Below are 7,030 nucleotides of genomic sequence, written 5' to 3'. Positions count from 1 at the left end.
CCATGTCCTGGAGTGTGCTAATCCCTGTGGATTTTTCAACAGAGATAGCACCCCATATATACAGGGAAAAGTTTATTCACCGTTTGGCTTGATGCTTCAGAATCATCTTTACAAGCAAGGATACCTCCCCTCCCTTGCTGGTGCTCTCTAGCCCCACACCCAGACTGGCCACACTGGAAGGCATCAGGCCCCTTCTCTAGGCAACTTCTGCATTCCTATTGCACATTGTAAAGATAGGGGAATGCATGCTCTTTGCAAGATAATCTCCAGTTCACAGTCACACTGCTCAGAGCCAATGTTACTGCATTGCTGGGAAGTCTGTTACAGAAATGTATATAATCTATACTATGACTTGCCTGGAAAAAATGTTCCCAAGGAAGTTAGTTGCATTTTCAAGATATCAGAGTGTTTAGAGCTGGAAGCAATGAATCCAGAACAACGTCCTTGGAAATGCTAAACAGGGAACGCAAAGACCAGTAGAGTAGCACTAGATGGCACTGTAGTAATTTTCACTCCTAAAGCGTAGGCCAAGCCTAGGAAGATAGGGACTCTGACCAGTCTCCTTTTACCTGGGTGGCCTGAGGAGATTCTGAGGAATATGAGACATAGCAGTGTTTCCCAGGATTATAATATATAGCCTTGAGCAGGTTGATAAGTGATATAAAATGTATGATGAACAGTGTGGAAAGCTACCTGAATGCTTTCATTTCATAAAGTGAGACCACAAGGCACCTGAAAACCTGTTACGCTCCATTGAACCCAAGGTAAAGATATCTGGGTTCAGTACATCTAAAAGCATCTCACTCCAAAGCACACAAAAGATGTTACGTGTCATCTAGGCAACTGGATAGTTCAACTTCTGCCTGCAGGTTTAAACTGGCTGTTTAGAACTACAGTGGTTTGAACCTACAAATGGAAATCTGACTTAGTGGGCCAAACCACTTGGGTTTGGGAGTAGCCTCATAGCTGGCATTTCCTGTCATAGAGCTAAATGATGACTATTGTGATTTTACCTGAAGTTTCCCACAGATGGTAGCTAACATCAAAGCTTGATACGTGTCTTGCTCCTAGTGACAGACCATATAGCTCGTTGTCTCAAACAGACACTGCAGTAAGCTGATTTGAGAGCCTGGGTTTAGAACTCTGCAGAAGGATAGCCTTATAGGAACAACTGCGTGATTCTGTAGCTTATATTATCAAATACATAGGGGAGAAAATAGAGCCTCTTGAAAAAATCATGCTTATTCTTGCAAGTTGAACCAATTTAAGCAAAACTCAGGTGGCTGTTGCAGTTTAAAGGACACGGTCTTTCTCAGATTTGAAGTCTAAAACGTTGTAGAACCAGATTGATAAATCTTGCAAATCCTTCTAAAGGAAACATCTAAGTGCAGATTATTCACTACAGCAGCACTACAGGTTATTTTTATAATACCATCATTATTTTTCTATTATGCATTTCGGTGAGTTATATTTTGCCTTCTGTTAAGCTCCAGGTTTAGATCCTCAAAGGGTAATTAGTATCTATTTCACTGGAATCAGTGGGAGTTAGATATTTCAGAGACAGGGAACTCTGGCATTTAAGTTTAAAGGCGAAATCAGCATGAATGTGTAAGTTTCTTCACGTAAATCTTACCCTAGTCATACAGCTACATAACCCTTTAGGGATATTGCCAGCTAAAAGGCCATCCACTTCTCAGTTACACATAAAAAAGTCTAATAGTACATTTCTGTACTACAAGAATGGTCTTAATCAATGGAAATAGCCCAACTGGAGGCAATAAGATTGCTTAGAAAAATAAGCACTGGAACCAGTAGAATTATTTGACCATAGGTCATACTCCTACCCAGCCAATACGTGCAGGTTATCCCCAGTGGGCTTTGAACACAAAATGGGTGGAGAAGAGGGGTCATAAGAGTCAGAGGATAAAAATCTAGCATTGTACCATTGCTTCAAACTGCCAGCATTTAAACAGCATTGTTTAATCAGAAATTAAATCCCCCTTGTGCTGGAATTGGACTGTTTGCCCATGCAAGGCTAAACCTGTGGTAAAGATGAGAGACATATGATGTCCAAAAACACTTTAAACTGTCTCTTTTAGTCATAAGCCACTCCTCTTTGAAATGGTTCCTGTGTGGTTCTGAACGCATCCTGAGAAAATGTTCTAGTTGTCCTACTTCTTCTAATGTGTACTCTAATAAGGGCTCCTTTAATCTGTGCTTTAAATCTCCTTTAATCTGGTCACTGTTTTACACTTTGAGACGTGCCCCTGAGGCCTCCTCTTGCCTCAGAAGAGGCTTGAAAACAACCATAACTTGCTGCTTGCTTTCTCAGACATGTCTATGTCTACATTCCTGGAGTTGATGTTGGTCTTGATAGACATGTCCTAAAAGCAGACTCCATCCTAAATGCTAAAGTGGTCTGTGTAGTTGGCAATGAGTGGCGCTCACGGAAATACTCCCTGACGAAGGTGTGATGAGGCATGCCGTTTGTTGTGCAGCCCATTTTGCAACCTGAGTGACTTGACCCACTTGAAGTCCAGAAGAGCAGCTGCAAAAGTTTCCTGAACGGTGTGGTGTGCCCATGCGAAACAACAGTGTCCCAAAGGTCACTGTTGTCACTATCACCCCAACCATACAGGCTGACACCAAAGTAAATGCAGCAGTGCCTAGCCTTACCTTGAGCAAGTACAGCCACAGCAGTAGTGTGTCGCTGCCCAGCTCTGCAGGCTTGGGAAGAGGTATGGGTCTGACCAATGTGCTTGGTTCGGTGCTAATTACATTGCCAAACCACTGTGTCTGTGTGTGTGTATGTGGGTGTGTGAGGTAGGAGGTCAGGGAGTTGTCTTACTCTTACCTAGCTCTATTACCTGAGCAAGAGGTATCCCACCTAAACAGGTCACCTCTGCTCCCTTGTGTCAGTGGCAGGGTAGTAGGGTGTTATATCCTGTTCCGACCTGGGAGATAAAGCTTAGAAAACTGGTTTTGAAAATTAATAGCTACTATTTAGTTAGCTGAACATACAAACATAAACATGTAACAGCATCACCATACTGATGCTGGCTTAAGCGCAGTCACCTGCTCGGCACAGCCTCAGCTCCTGGGCTCAAGTGATCTGGTGGACTCATTCCCCCAGGCAGTTGGGAATGCAGGCATGCACCACTGTGCCCAGAAAACAGCATGCCAACAGCATCCTGGGCTGCATCAGGAGAAGCATTGGGCAAGGGAAGCGATCCGTTCCCTCTGCTCAGCCCAGGAGAGGCCACACCTGAAGTGCTGTGGCCAGTTCTGGACTCTCTAGTACAGGAGAGATGTGGACATACTGAGAGAGTCCAGCTAGCATTGGGCCACAAGGGAATGGAGCCTCATTCATAGAAGGAGAGGCTGGGAGAGCTGGGACTGTTCAGCCTAGAGAAAAGAAGCTGCAGGGTGATCTTATTATCCATGTGTACAAATACCTGATGGGAGGGAATGAAGAAAAGGGAAGCTGGCTCTTCTCAGTAGTGCCCAGAGACAGGAAAAGAGGCAGTAGGCACAAATTAAAACACATGAAATTCCATCTGAACAAAAGAAGACACTTTTTTACTGTGGGAGTGATTGAACACTGGCACAGGTTAGCCAGAGAGGTTGTGGAGTCTCCATCCTTGGAGGTACTCAAAACTCAGCTGGACGCAGCCCTGGTCAACCTATGCTAGCTGACCCTGCTTAAGCAACCCCAGCCACTGCATGACACTTTGATTCTATGAATTTGCTTCAAGAAAAGAAAGCTTCAGGTCTGGATACTGTAAGGAAAACATCTTTTAATGTACAATCTATAGTAAATCCATATAGCTCTGATATAGGAAATAGGCACTAACTTAACATAAACCTGGTTTGCCCTTATGTAAATGACACTGGATTCACATGAATTCTATGCTCATTAGTATTCTATCCCTTTTGCTCTCATTTGCCTGTAATGTTTATTTGTGCATCTCTCTTCAATTATGGCTTTAGTTGTATTTTCCAGTTTGCATTCTCCCTCAACAACAGAAAAAACCCCCAACCCAACCCAACCCAACCAAAACCCAACCAACCAAGAAACCTACAACCCCCAAAAATCCAAACCAATTAAATAAACCACTTTGTATTTTCTATGTTTCTTGATGAAGAGTTAAGAAAACCTGAGATGGGTTCTCTCTTTTTTTCACTACCTTGCTATTGGTTACTAATACATATTTATGTATACACACATGCACATGCTCAGACGTAAGATCATTTAAGGTAAATCCTGCAGGTATTTTGACATGGTATGAACTCCTTCAATGCTTTCTTCTATTCTTTAAGTTGAGCTGTCAGCCTTCAGAAACCACATTAGTAGCCACTAAGACTGAACATTACTGATGACAAACAGATTTTTATGAAAGCAAGAGATCTAAATCCTCAATCCTGCATCACTGAGCTTCACCACAGTGCTCTGAAAACACAGAGCAAGTTCAAAACTCCTTTGTTGCAAGTGTGGGAATCTCCAAGCAGAGTGAAGCCACCAACCAAAATGTCTCCCAAACCACCTCCTGGTTGGCACTGCCACAGAAGAATGCAGCCTGCACAGATATTCCTGGGGACTGTTCAGCTGCTTCGATTTATACTCACATTATGCTGACAATCAAGTGACCTGGGGAACAAATTGATCATAGAATCATAGAATAGTTAGGGTTGGAAAGGACCTCAAGATCTTCCAGTTCCAACCCCCTGCCATGGGCAGGGACACCTCACACTAAACCATCCCACCCAAGGCTTCATCCAACCTGGCCTTGAACACCGCCAGGGATGGAGCGCTCACAAACTCCCTGGGCAACCCATTCCAGTGCCTCACCACCCTAACAGGAAAGAATTTCCTCCTTATATCCAATCTAAACTTCCCCTGTTTAAGTTTTAACCCGTTACCTGTTATTTTAAAGCAACTTTGTAGGTTGCTCACACCTATATTAAGAGACCTTGGCCTGTGTCTCTTGCATTGATTCCTTACCTGTTTGCACCTAAATTTCACTGTAAAACTCAGAAAGATGAAATAGCACAACCCTGTTCATGCTGGTGTTGGGCACCTGAGTTGCACATCACTTTGCTTTGTCCCTTTCTGACTGACTGTGGCTTCTGCAGATGAAAAGTGCTATTCTCAGTGCTGCAAACTTGTCTTCCATCACAAAAGGTACAGTCTGCCAATCTTGCAGTACAGAGCGCAGTCACAGGGTCTGAGCACTGAAAAATACAAGCCTGGAATGTATCTGGGTGGCTTTAACTAGGGTTCAGCCTCATCTTTTCCTACTGTTGCTGTAGCCTGAAAAACTATGCAAATGCATCGCTGCTAAAGAAAGGAGGTAAAACGAAACAAGTCCAGACAACAGAAACGCCAGCTCACATTAGTATTCTGCCACGGTGAAATAAACCAGATCTTCAGACAAAATAGGCACAAATGAAGGTCTCATCGAGAATATAGCTGCTTGAATAGGAATGGCTCTAATCTCAGCAGTGCCACAAATCCCCTTTGAGAAAATGAATTTTGGAACACTAAATTTTTAACTGTTTTTCAGTTTCCATGGAGTAACACTGTGCCTCAGGCCACTGTAATAACATTCCTGGCTTGCCCTGCTGTAACAATCTGTAAAAACCCATCCAGTCAGATGATTTGGGTTTTAGTATCAAGCTGCTCTGGAGAACATTCATGGTTGGAAGTGAGTAATAATATGGTTTATTATTGCTGTAAGAAAAAAGAAGAAAAGCTAGAAGAGAAGTGGTTTGCTCATTGGGGAGCTCTGGTTTGTTATTACATTCTATGCAATGGTAATTAATGACTCCACAACCAGCACTAAAACAGTGTTCCCTGGCTAAAATTTTCAGAAGTAAGTCATGATATGGGGTTTCTTTGCTTTTATGTGTTCAGTTTGAAATACCTCAAAGAGGGACCTGGTTTTCAGCAAATGCTAAGCACTGACTTTCTGCAAAACGTCTGCCTTGCTCTTAAACCCTTCAGACCCTGTCATTTTAAGGTCACGTTAGATGCTGTTTACTGGTAACAAAAGCATGTCAATTCCCAAATGAGCAATGGAGCGCCAGAATAGATCACAAATAAATCCATTTCAAAGGAAAACAGTTTCAAATGTTACCGTCCTTCCACCTGCAAGACTTCTGGACTCTTGAGATGATTGGAAGCTACTTAATGAACAAGCATGTAAGCAAAAGAGGGTAGGCTCGGGACTGGTTCTAGCAGTTGTTTTGTATTACTCAGTAAAACAAAGATCAAGACCAAGATCCTAGAGTCTTGGGTGGTGCTTGGACATGTCAGAGTACTTTTGTATGTCACTGTATGCACTGCGCCTGCCTGAAGCTGTCCTGGAGCCTGGCTGTCCTTTGCCTGGCAGGAGGAATCACTATTAACACTTCTGTGAAGCGGGGAACCTGCAACTGAATCAGAAAGCTGATGTTTCAGCCTTGTTGTCAATGCTCATTCAAGGTATGCAGTGATGGAGAAAGGAGCATCATAGGTGTCCTTATTTCATCCACCCAAATGACTCAGCATCAGAAAAATCCAGAAAGGCTTCTAGGTTTTCCTCCCAGCTCAGCTGCACTGGAGCAGGTAGACAGCAAAGGAGAAAGCAGTTAACTGAGTCCGAGCTCTTCCTCTGCCACAGTGATTACCACAGGGTATCTTTATTTCATGCCCCTCTATATGTAGTAATGTTCAGTTGGCCCAGATTAAAAACCTTTGGACCTTTGTCTCCCTGGCTTGGTTTCAGTCTTGCAACCTTGTCTTTCTTCAAAGGGAAGTCCCTGGCCAGGGCAAGTGTGCTGGATATCCGGGTCATCATTTCAGAAATACATTTCTCTTCTGATACCAGAGGTTCTCACATCTTGAAGTGCAGATTTGCCTTCTATTCATCTGGGCAAGATGAAACATTTTGTCCTGTAAAATTAACAGTGAGTATGCTTGCAAACATCCCAATCACCATGCTGCGCCTGATCTTACGTGCAGGTGAAACTGTCAGAGGTCAGTAAAGCA

Source organism: Lathamus discolor, chromosome 5, assembly GCF_037157495.1.
Source record: "Lathamus discolor isolate bLatDis1 chromosome 5, bLatDis1.hap1, whole genome shotgun sequence".
NCBI classification, from domain to species: Eukaryota; Metazoa; Chordata; class Aves; order Psittaciformes; family Psittacidae; genus Lathamus; species Lathamus discolor.
Note: the sequence above shows the minus strand (reverse complement) of the source record.